Genomic DNA, 12,838 nt, shown 5'->3' with positions numbered 1-12,838 from the left:
CTAACATGTATCAGCTTAAACGGTATTAAATGCAGATGAAAAATCCATAAACATGGCGTGTATATACATGAATGAGTGTATGTGGGAGTTTTTAAGAACTCAGCCATCAAGTCAAGCAGCATAATTTCACACTACATTTTCGTCATTTCAAGTCGTCCTGTGCAATGTCAGTTTTTTCACACTAAAATACATTAAGCTCCAGATGTTTTAAAACATCAGCCACACACACAGTGAGGGGGGAAAACACCTAAAATATAGATAGAGTCAGTTGCCTTTTGGGAAAGGCTGTTTTACAGCATGCATGCCCAATAACAGCCTGTGTTATGATCCTCGGACTCAGATTGGACGTCTAAAGGGACCAATAAGACCTCAATATTTGCTCAATTGCAGCTCATACAGTAGTTTCCTCCTGTGAATGCAGCCTTGTATGAGATGCAGCTGGAGCTGACTTTAGGTGTGCCTCTCTTGGCCTTGTGTGTAATAATGTTACACAGCTGCCGCTTGACAGATGTGTACCTCTCTTAGTCTGACTCACATGCATACAGATGTGCACTGAGAGAAAAAGAGCAAAGTTTTGCACCCCTCCTCTCCCCCGATTATCCTTCCACACCTTGTTGATGGGACCGGAACTTTCCTGGGTTTCGTCGGGGTGGGCCCTGCTTGACTCATGGGGCTGAATGAGAGGGGTCGCGACCTGTGCCGTGAACTGCTTCCTGTTTCTGTTGAAGGGGTCTTCCGAGACCTGCAGTGATCACAGAAGAGGCTGAAGGGTAGTTGGAGTGCATCCGGTTTGAGGTGATGCTGCCGCAGTAAAAAACATACATCAATGGAGCAGTAGCTGGAACAGGGGAGAAGGGAGAGTGAAATGATGCTATTTACTGCTGCGAAGGCTACAGGGAGTCATACATATGCTCACTCATACTAAGAACAATGTGGAAGAGGGGAGATAGTGTTAGACTTTTGGGCTCTGGGTAACTTGATGGGGTAAGTTTTTCCACATTGCTGCTGACCAATAAATATCAATTTTACATTTATAATAAGTTGCAAACACTGCTGTTCCTCAAGTGGCCACTTGAGGCAGGCTCCAAAATCAATAAATAAATATAGTCCCACATTAAAATCTCCAGCTCTACAGCAGAAATAACTGTATTTACAGCCCGCTACTGAAAACAGTTTGGTGATTTATAGCTAATTCCTGCCAGTGTGGTAACTGTATCAGGGTGGATTTTTAATAGAATTTACCCATTTAAATTGACTTGAGGCTCAAAGTTGAGCAGTATTATGGCGTGCTCACCCCAGAGTTAATATAGTTTTGTATTTTTTAATTAGTTTTTATTTTTATTTCATTTTGACTTTTTGTTTTTAAGTCATTGTATAGTTTTGGTTGTTTTCCACAGCAGGTTTGCACATTTGAGTTTAGTTTTTATAAAAATGTATAGTTTTATTTTTAGTCTTTAACAGCTTCAGTGTTGGTTGTAGTCTTTCTAATTCCAGTCAACTCAAGTCAAGTGGCTTTTATTGTCATTTCAATCCTGTACAGTGAAACGAGACACCGCTCCTCTGAGTCCCTGGTGCTACATATGACATGTAATAGTAAATCAACACAGGACTGCAAAAAGTGCAACGTGCATTATTATTATTGCATTTGTCAGGTAAGATTCAGGAAAATCAGTACATGTATTTAAAATAAATGCATAAGTTTTTGAAAGCAGTTGACTTAAAATCTTACTAAACATGTTCACCAGCACTTCATCAGGTAGGTTGTGATCAAAAGAGTCTAGTTTTTCCTTTCACTTTAGTTTTAGTTAGCTAGCTATGCATAACAAAGAGGTGCACTGATGCATATTCACATTAAAATATGTTCTGTTGGGAATTGGTATTCTCCTATAAACTTTGGCTCCGCTTCACAACACCTACAATAAAAACTGGAGAACAATTGTCAGAGAAAGGTGAGCAAGATCTGACAAACGATATGGACTGCTGTGCCATTTGAGTAGAATGATCTCATTGTAATGTTAAGGAAACCAGTTTGGCATGAAGAGAGCTCTGTGACATGGTGCCCTACACTCCTGGAACAGCCATCAGAACATGGGTACACTGTGCTCATTAAGAGAGGTACAGGCTCAGCAACAATTAATCACGTAGTCTGTGGTGTTTAACAATGCTCGGTTCGGTACCTAGAGGCGTAAGGTGTACCAATCACTATCCCCTACACAATTACACCACCAGCAGCTTGAACTGTTGATACAGGGCAGGATGGTTCTATGCGTTCATGCTGTTTACGTCAAAGTTTGACCCTAACATCCGAATGTTGCAGCAAAAACTGACACTCACCACACCAGGCTACATTTTTTCAGTGTTCTGTCAGGCTTTGGTGAGCCAGTGTGAGCTGTTTCCTCAGTTTCCTGTTCTGATCTAACAGATAGAGCCCCGGTGTCGTCCTCTGCTGCTAAGCCCATCTGATTCGGCAAATTCGATGCCCTTCTACACACCTTTGTAATGAGTGGCTACTTGGTGTACTGTTGCCTTCCTATCAGCAAATCAACAACTATGCCACATTCAAAGTCACATACATCACATTTTATTCTCATCCTGATTCTCAGTTTGACCATATCTAAATGCCTAAATGTATTAAATTGCTGCCATGTGAATGGCTGATTAGATGTCTGGATTAACGAGCAGCTGAGCAGGTGTACCTAATAAAGTGGTCAGTGAATGTAGGTTTATTCTTTGAATAAAACATGACTCCAAACAAAAGTATTTTCATCAGGTGTGTCTCCCCTCAGAAAATCAATGTTAGTGAAGAAGTTTTATTAATATCATTAAGTGAATGATAGGACTGTAATTACACTTTTTTAAATATAAAGTACACATAAGTTTTATCTCCTAGCTAACAGATCCAGCTGTCCTATGCAATTTTATTTCTTTTCTTTTCTGGCCCCCTTATACTCCACCGACAACTGTCACACACTGATTTAGGATTATTTTTAAATCAGGAGCTGTCGAGGGTTGATGGGACGAGGATGGGATTTCTGTATCCCTGGAGGCCTTGTAAATCTGGACAGTTTACTACGGAGAGGGGGAGGAAATAGCCTCGCTCTCTCCTCGTACAAGCCCGTCAGTAATCCCACCACTTCCTCCTCTTCGCGGGAGGAGGCTCACGCCGTAATGCATTTTCTGTAACTAACAGCCGTTGTTTCCCGATTGTCACGCTCCCATCCCTTTCACTTGGAATGTGCGTGTATACTTGTGTGTGTAGCAGTAGGATAGGGTGTTGGGGTTTAGAGTTGGAGAAATGTAGAAAAGAAAAGAGAACGACTGCAGTGGAAGGTCTGGAAATGCAGTTAATATCAACACCAGACTCCTCCGTTAGAACCTCTTCCTCCTCCACACGGGCCATTGCCCCATGACTGAGCCCTGCCAGCCGGGCGGGGTGCTGCAAATGTGGGCCTCCTGCTTCCGTCACGCTTGCCCCCTCTCTCTCTCTGTCTCAAAACACGAACACATGGGTGTCAAGTCCTCTCGTGCTGGCAGTGTCGAGCCCCTTTCAACAGCCTTTACTCCGTTTAATTAGCCATGTCCCTTCATTTCTACACCGAGCACCCATTGCAGGCTGAAACACACACACACTCAGCACAGGATGGCACACTGAGCGCCTTTGGCAGCAGTCAGAGGGCAATCAATTCATAGTCATCTGTCTCAGTAACAATCTTCCCAACCCTTCCTCACAGGTCTGAGTCAAGTAGCTCATGTGCTCCACAGCATTTAGAACCTGACTAGCAGGTCAAGTCCCTCACAGGAGAGCAACAGGTTTTGGGGAGCCGTGCCAGCATTAAGTGATGAGAGCATTGACTATAAAACTCACCTGCCTCTCTAATGCTGGTTTTAGCAGGACAGGCACCACTGCAGGAGAAAATAATCCATCATTTTGGAGCATCTTATAATTCAAGCGGTTTGAGAGGGAGCTAGAACTCTTCTGGGTGATCTTTCAGTAAAGATCACCCATGAAGGGAGACTTTGGTCAGCCATAGGTCTTTTTAGACCACATCAGGACCGGGCTGTTTAATGGTTTAAAAATAAGGTTGAAACATCAACTTCCTCAAGAAGACAGCATCATAAATGGAGAGATTTTTTATTTCTTGGTGATTAGTCATTCATTAAGTTTTTTGCCTTTTTTTTTTTTTGGCTTATGTTATAAAAGTTTTTTTTTTTTTAACTTGGACTTTCTAATAAAGGAACATTTTTGCAGTGCTAGAAAAAACATTGAGACACCCAGTTCAAAAATCATAAACGACTTTGATCGCATTGGCACAGCTGGTGATTCAACGCTGAAATGTTTAATGGGTTATATCAGCTGATATATGATAGTGATGTTCATTGAGAGATCCTTTCCCCCCTCGTGTTCACTTCCCTCCATGCACGGAGTCATTTATTAGTCTCCTGTGAGTCTGACTGTGTGACTGGTGATCTGCGGGTGGGATTGGGAAGAGAGACATGAGCGATAAAGGAGTAACTGGAAGCTGGTGAGTGAGCGGGTGAAGGTCAGATCTCCAAGTCAAATTGGCTGCTACTCAGTGGTGACAGAATCCGTGGTCACATGACTTATAATTAGCTTGCTGCTTAAGACTGTTTGTGCTGACAGGAAGTGAACGAGTTGGTGAACAAATCTGAAAGAATTGTTTAGATTAAAGCAGTGGTTCCCAAACTTTTTTTGCTGGGCCCCCCTTTGTTTTACAGAAAAATGTTCGCGCCCCCCTCGCGCGTGCACACACGCGCACGCGCACATGCGCACGCACTAACACATCCTCCAACCACACACACACACACATATTTTGCTCAATTGCGGTTTATTTCACACCTCAAACATTTAGTAAACAATTAAGCAAATACAAGTAATCTGCAGGTAGTAATAAAATAAACTACTAACTCTTTTACGCTACGTCCGCACCTACACGGGTATTTTTGAAGACGCAGCTGTGTCGTCCTCATGTAAACAGCGTTTCGAATTACCGAAAATGGAGATTTTTTAAAACTCATTTTTTGCGTTTATGTGTGGACAAGGAATACAGAGTTAATCACAAAGTCAAAGGTATGTGCCTTTTTTCACGTCAGCTGTGCACTACGTTATTGCTTACATGAGAGGAATTGCAGAATGGCAGATAAACAGTATTTTGTCTCTATCTTCAGGTTTTACACTCTTACATATAAACAGCAGTTACTGTCCCTCTATTTAGAAAGGCAGAGTCATCACGGTTTAATTCTTTTACATGTAGTTGTTTTTTTTCCTGTGTAATAATATTCAACATTGCTATCAATAAATTTTTCAAAGAAAATGCCTCTCTGTGCAAAATGGGTTTAAAAACATAAAGAACTGTTTGTTCATGATTTAGACAGGGGGAACAAATCGTGGCAGGATCAGCCTGGTGTTATTTGTATCCCACTGTAACTTTACTGTATAAAGAGCTAACATCTCCAAAATGTCAGGAGTAGTTAGTCATTACAACAAGTGTTTGTGAACCAGAAATCAAGAATGTAGGATACTGTTTGTCCGTGATTTGGAGAGCCCAGCGCTGCTCCCGACAAAGGAAAGACCAATTCTGCAGGGGAGACCTACCTTGGCACTTGTGCAGGTGAAGCCAAAGGGAAGATTTAAGGTGACGACATACACTGCAAAACTTAACAATGAAACATTGGTGCAATCATTGTTTTGAATTGAATCTGGCTGTCATGCAGTAATGATAAAAATAAAAAAATAACTTCAAAATAAAGGTTGAACCGATGCTAGTTTGCGATTGTTCTTGAACACTGAAAGACTGATGTTTTCAGTTCGTTCATTTCAATCTTTTAAAATAAATTGTGTATGACTTTACTGTTTATATTTTGTTCCTGCACCGTCGATGTGGAGCACCCCTGATATCGTACAATGAAACTGTAGTACTGTCTGCCAAAGCAAGACAACCAGAACACTATAAATAAATACTATATATACTGAATAAAACATATACAGTATGTGCAGAAATATATGCTCACAAATTACTGATTAGAATAAGAGAGCCTTTTTCAGCTTTGGTTTTCAGAAGTGAATTTTTTATAGCTCACCTTTTTGAATTTTAATGAAGCTAAAAATGATCTTTATAGCTCCACAGTCACCTTGATTGACAGGGTGATGGCGTCACATAAGACACTGCAGCTGTTGCTTTGCTAACTGGAATTACTGAATCGTACCTCTTGACCATATTTATGTATTGAGGTAGTAAAATGTTTAGTATTTGATGTTATTTGTTACTATCTTTTCCTTTATGCATGACAGTGAGATGCATTGCTGTTTGCTGCTAGTGCAATGCCTGTAAGCAAAGTTTTGTGCAACACAGTTTGCAGATGGCCTCTAAATGCATCAAATGTAGGTAACCATAAAGTTACTGTTCTGATAAGAAGACAGCTATAAGAGAAACACTCCTCAAACATCTGTATGTTCAAAGTGTGGCTGTGCAGAATTGGCTATACTTGATGATACAGGTCATAGGTCATTACATAATAGTCTTGAACAATGCAGTAAAAACAGCCCAGACACCCCAAAGAAAGCTTATGCAACTCAGCTCCTGCAATTATGTGTGATTACTAAACACGCCGTTTAACAAACACTTTTCCTTGTGCACCGCGATGAGTCATTGATCTCAAAAAGAATACACGGGTGACAATATATAAACATTTCCATCTCTCATTTTTCTCTCATTTTCCTTTAATCATGACTCTAAAGGAAACAACAACAAATGCGGGGAGAATAGAAAGATAACCTCAATACTTCAAAGCTGTCTGCAATCCCATCTTCTCATAATCTCCTCACCAGTTTTGCCCAGGAGGTGATGCTTTTCAGTGTGTTTTCACTAAAATAGATCCAGGCTGACACCTGAGGAGGGAGGATCACTGCAAGTCCTCTGCAGGTTGTCGCAGGGCATCAGAGTGCCGCAGCCAGGGCTGAAGGGTAAAGGTTGAATGGTGTGAGAGGTAGCCTGTGACCCCCTGATTTGACTCGGGTCTAACGGTCAAGCTCTCGGGGGGGGAAACCCCTGCATGACCCGGCTCACCCTGCGTTCAGTGCCGCAGTGCCACCGACACACTGCCTGCACAAACACGAAGGAAGTAAAAGAGACAGAAGGCGTAAAGAGGTGAGGCAGATTTTGATGGGAGACAAAGGTTCGGCCGTGCGGGCCTACTGGGACTAATTCTGCTTTAGTTCAAGTCTAGGTTAAATGCGTTGGGAATGAGTCAATGCTGGCTGCAGAGAGTGTGACTAACAGAGCGGGTCAGTAACAGGGAGCCCTTTTCTGGCTCCTTTCTGACCAAAAAGAGGCTGAGGGGAGGGCCAGAGTGAAACAGATGAGATGAATCCATCATCGGCTCCATATTCTCACTCAGTCCTTAACGGTAACAAAGTGTACTTTGAGGGGATAGGCGAGGGGGGGAGCTGAGTGGAGCGTGGGATTGTGGAATAAACAAGAGATTTTAAAGATGTCATCCAGATTTATGGCAGACCTCTGAAATGGTAATTTTGAACATTTAGGTGGCTGCTCATTTGGGATAATTGTGCTTTTCCACAGGCATTTAAAAATGCATTACACAAAGTGAACCGATATACTCAGAAACGCTTTACACACCAAGTGTTTTTACTTGCACTTGCAAAACTAACACTATTAACAGACAAATACTTAGCGGTGTTTTCACTCCAGCAAAGATCTTTTATAGAACTAGCAGGCAAATGACCCCAGGCACGATCTCATGTGGATGAAACCCTTGTTTGGTGTGTCAGTTACAACAAAATCACTAATGTAACAAGCCGCCTCATGCATACAGATAAAAAACACTCTTTTGTTATAGGTGAAGGCGTTTTAACACACAGAAGGACCCAGTAGAACCAGAATTGTAATTGACAATGCAGGTTAAACTATAAGTCTAAAGGATATGTTAGCTTTCTGTCAACAGTCACATGGCTGCTACAGTTTATGAAGGCCCAGCTTGTGTCACAATCAGCTTGTCAGCTCACGGTTAGTGCAGCGTTCCAATGAGATGTTTGTGTGCCCTCACTGTGAAACACTACACTACGATGCAAACACCCTTCCAGTGGACTACAAGCTGAAAAATATATAGCAGGAATAACTAGTCATCCATTCTATTTGCAGCTTTCAGTAAGTCGGTCCTTTCTGAGGGTTTGCAGACACATGATCACTAACCATGTGACATTAACTTGTCCTTCATTTTCAACATAAGACAATCTCGGTGACAATCTAGGATCAAGTGAATGTAGTGAAATCGTAAAAGAAAAAAGACTTTTTCTTCAAAGTCAAAGTTTCCCTTTAAACATGTTGGTTGCATTGCTGAGGCACAGTTTCCCCAGCAACCGGTGGTTATGTCACTTCCAGTGGACATCTTGAGTAATGTGTGGATGACATATTTCTCTCTTTAAAAAAAGAGAACAAGAGATGACGTTTTATCAAACTCACATGTTTCATATTTTATGAAATCGTAAAGTATTAGGAGTATGGCCATTTAATAATACCTGCAAGGTGTAACCTCAGTCAGTGTGAGTCTGAAAGGATTGGTGGCGGAAGCATCTTTTTAGTTGGTTCTATAGTGTAGTCGTAATCACATCTGCTTTACACACAGAAGGTCCTGGGTTCAATCCCCAGTAGAACCAATGACGATTTTCATAAGTCATGCTAAACTATAACCATAAAGGATTTGCTTACTTTTCTCTCGAAGGTGCTGTAGTTTCTGAATCCCAAGTGTGAAAAGTCCAACTTGTACTTGTATGTGATGCTCCACTACAAGACACTACCCTACAACTGTCTTCCTCTATGGAGAAATGTATAGAAGAAGAAGAATCCTTTAATTGTCCCACAAGGGGAAATTTGGTTGTAACAGCAGCCAGAAAGACACATATACAACAAACAGTACACAGAACAGAAACATACACAATTATTCTTACATATTTACATTTTTACATTAAGGACAATGGTTACTATAACATATATATAACATATATAAGAGACAACACTATTAAGGAGGTTGGCTGATTTAAATCAGAGATGATGAATTTTGAAGAATGTTTTTGGCTGCAGGACAAGTTTCTATTGACTGATCCAAGACAGTATCGCTAAACATCTTTAGGGGAAACTGCATGTATAAAGTATATGCACACAGCACATCTGTTTAGTGCTGCAAGAAGTGAACTCGGTATGTGTTGTTGGCGTGTTCTGATTTTGCAGAAAGGCAAGAAGCAGATGCAATCATCACCACCTCCTTAAAAAGAAGGGAAAAGATGCAGTTTAGCCACTGTTTAAATAGAATATTAAAACACAATATGACTTTGTGCTATCTCTCAATATTTTATGTATGTTGACAGTTTCTTGCATCTTTCTACACTCTGCTTAGACTCCTTTGCCTGAAGAATTGTAAAATATTATTATTTCTATAGTTGTTCTATAAATATGTACTATTACTGGTCAATGACAAATGGCAGTGGGTTTTTTTAAGTGTTTTCCTTTAGTAAAAGTAGCATAGTAGCAAAAGTAGCAGAAAAATATTTCCAATTAGTGTTGAATGGCTTAAGATTAATGTAGATGTTTAAGGATGGTCTTATTTTAGATGTTTTATAGAATTTATTTTATCTACAGTATGAATTGCTGTAGTGAAACTGTAAAATGTGTGTCTAGCTAATTTCCTCCTTAATTAAAGGGGGGAAATGCCCTGATTCTGCTGGAGGTTTCTTCCTGTTAATTGGGAGTTTTATCTTCCCACTGTCAACAAGTGCTTGCTCATTGTTCAACAAATTGTTGGGGTTTTCTCACTATTATTAAAATGGCAAAAGCTTAGATGCTAAAAACAGGAACCAATTTGTGGTGGCCATCTTTTTATACAGTTTATGGTGCTGGCTAAGGGTGCAGACACAGAGATGGGCAGTTATAGCAAGCAGCTGGTTAGCTTTGCTTATCATAAAGACTGTAAACAAGAGGACGTAGGAATCTACTGGAATTTTAAAAAATCACAAATTAAGACCTCTGAATGTCATTTATTTAAATGGATGTCAAATCAACAAAATGCAAATCACTTAAATTGACATTCTTTTTACAGCAGCACAAACTATGAAATAATAAAATCTACAGATCTGGTGACTATCTCAGCGACCATCAAAACTGGTAAACCAAAAACTGCTAATTGTTTTTTGTTTTTGCACTCTTTGAGTCACAAAGGAATAAATAGGAGTTCTTTAAACAGTTTTACGCAGCATAAAAGAAATAAAGCAAAAAAACAGAGAAGTTTATAGCAGAATTTACGCTGTGGTGTTACTGAATTTTTGCCTTTACATGCACCCAAACAGAGATCGGCTCCCCTCAAGGACAATGCAGCAGATAAGCACCTAGCCCCTCATTATCACTCTTAGCCCAAACAGCAGCATGTTGCCTGGCTGGACAGCATTTCATCTAAAATGAAGCCAACATTTGTTGCTGCCTGCCACAGTCCCTGATCTTCAGCCTCTGGAACCCTCAACCAATTGTTTATTCATTTCAGGGAAGAAGACTGGACAAGGATGTGACTGCTACAGGAAGAGAAAGGAGAGCAGTGGACGAACATCCTTCACTTTTGTTTTCCATCTTTTGGCTCGATGTTTTTGTTTTGTTTTGATTTTTGCATTTCCAGAAAAAATGCCAAAAACTAGGCTTGAAGCCGATTTTCTAAGCATACATTTGGGTGCATTCATATGCTTTCATGTGTTAATTGCACTGTGTGTGTGTCTGTTCATAAAAGGCGTCACGAGGAGAGGAGGGCATAAAGTGCAAGTGATGACAAAATGCATCCTGGCCTAACACCTCAGTGTTGGTGTGATTTGGAGACCTAGTAAGGCAGAGGTGTTAACAGAGGAAAAGCAGGTGGTAGGCTCCACTGTGTGTGTGTGTGTCTGTGTGCGTCAGTGCTGGGCCATGAAGGAAGAAACCCCACACGCTCAATTACACAATTTAAAAGATTTATAAAAAACTGTTGTGCAAAAATATTTCAGACGCCTGTTGTGTTCTGGATCGAATTTACTTAATTTACCATCACAGTCCTTCAGTTTTTGAATAACCGCAGAATCAGGTTCACAGCAGTGTAACTGAATCAAAGCAAGAGCTTGTTAAAAAGAGGGAAAACAAACCAATACAGCTGCCAACATGGTGCACATTTCCTTTATGTGATACTTTGTGCACTAAAAATTACAATAAAGTTCACACTGTAGGAAAATTCAATTCCTTTTCTTAATTTTCTGCAACCATGCACGGATTACTTGCCTTTACACGCACCTCTACTAAAATCATTATACACCATTTTTAAAAAGATAACCGTGCACAACAAAGTCACTAGCAATCCTAAACCTTTATGAAAGGTTAGGATTCTGCACGGCTAAGCATAGACCATATAAAAAGCCAAAGCACAATACAATAAACTCACTATGTAGAAAGCTAGTTGTCACTTGATTTATGATTTGTTGTTGTGTTCATTTTGTAAGCATTCATCCAATTTAAAGTGAAATATGTAATGAAGCTGGGCATGTTTGACAGTCTAAAGAGCTCATAATACAACTCTTTTTTTCACAAGTACATAAAGCATTAGTAAATGATTTATTCCGCTTTAGTAAAGCCATTTTTGACAGATTGAAGTGTAGTAATACAACAAATACATATATATATATATATATACATAGCAAGCAAAGAAAGCGTATATTTCTTGTCAATTGTCCCACTGGGGACTGAACTGGGGACTGAACCCAGGGCCTTCTGCATGAAAAGCAGATGTGATTACCACTCAATATAGAACCAGTACATAAAGTACAGAAATATCATCACCACCAAGACTTTGTATGTGATGGCCAAAAAAAAAAGGAGAAAAACAAAAGTAAGTAGTTTGGGAGTGAATCACTAAAGGTCTGAACTTAAATCTGATTTAGATTCTTTGGGGGATGACCTTAAACAGACTGTTCATACTATGATACTCTCAAGTATACCTGAACGTTTTGATAGCCTTTCATTCACTTATTAAATGAAATCATCATTTAAAATATGCTTTCTTTTTGTTTTATTTACTCAGGCTATCTTTGCCTTATATTAACGTTGGATGATCTGAAATGTCAAAGTTCGACAAAGGACAAAAAAGGAAAACATTTTGACAGTGCTGGAATTGAAGGATTAAAATTGAGTTTGAGAAGATGAAAGGAGTCCAGATTCAGCTTCAAGTGTTACTGAGGAGTTATTAATATTATTATTTTTTTATACATCCAACAAGCCTCTGTGGGTACAGCAGATAAAATAAGCTCGGGAACCACTCTCACAACTTACTGTATGAAAAGTAGTTTATGTTATGACAGTTTACTCTTCCCTTTGCAGTCTATTTAAACAGTTATGCACAGTATACACATTATTGTGGAAAAACCAGAGATGGAGACCAATTTTGCCATTAGAGAGAGAGAAATCAGGTGCAAACATTGATCCCATCCCAGCGTTTTCCTCTTCCCACCTCTGTTCCCTACAGCTTTCTGCATTATCTGCATTAGTTACTTCTGTGTTCTCAGGCATTTTAGAAAACAGCCATTTCCACAGGTGCAGTATGTCCCTGATGTAACATTGTGGCCTTCAGAGGTGACGTTGCAGGCAGGGGCAGAAAATAAACAGTAGTAAACAACAGTAGCAGTAGGGAGTGGGCTTCCCTGCTGTGTTGATTATTGGAGGGCTATAAACAGGCCTGATCCCCCCCGGGAGCTCTCCGAGTGGGAACGACTGTTGCTGACTGCCTACAGAGAGGCCAACAACAT

At 40.2% G+C, this 12,838-nt stretch overlaps 1 non-coding gene across 1 annotated transcript; it reads left to right on the top strand.

Moving 5' to 3' along the window:
- The first annotated feature begins 8,619 nt into the window (after nt 1–8,619).
- trnav-uac (transfer RNA valine (anticodon UAC)) lies at nt 8,620–8,692 on the top strand. Its single transcript has one exon. It is a non-coding gene; the product is annotated as a tRNA-Val (tRNA).
- The last annotated feature ends 4,146 nt before the right edge of the window (nt 8,693–12,838 follow it).

Source organism: Neolamprologus multifasciatus, chromosome 17 (genome assembly GCF_963576455.1).
Source record: "Neolamprologus multifasciatus chromosome 17, fNeoMul1.2, whole genome shotgun sequence".
Lineage (NCBI taxonomy): Eukaryota > Metazoa > Chordata > Actinopteri > Cichliformes > Cichlidae > Neolamprologus > Neolamprologus multifasciatus.
The sequence above is the reverse complement of the archived record's forward strand: the minus strand, read 5'-3'. Positions and strand labels throughout refer to the sequence as shown.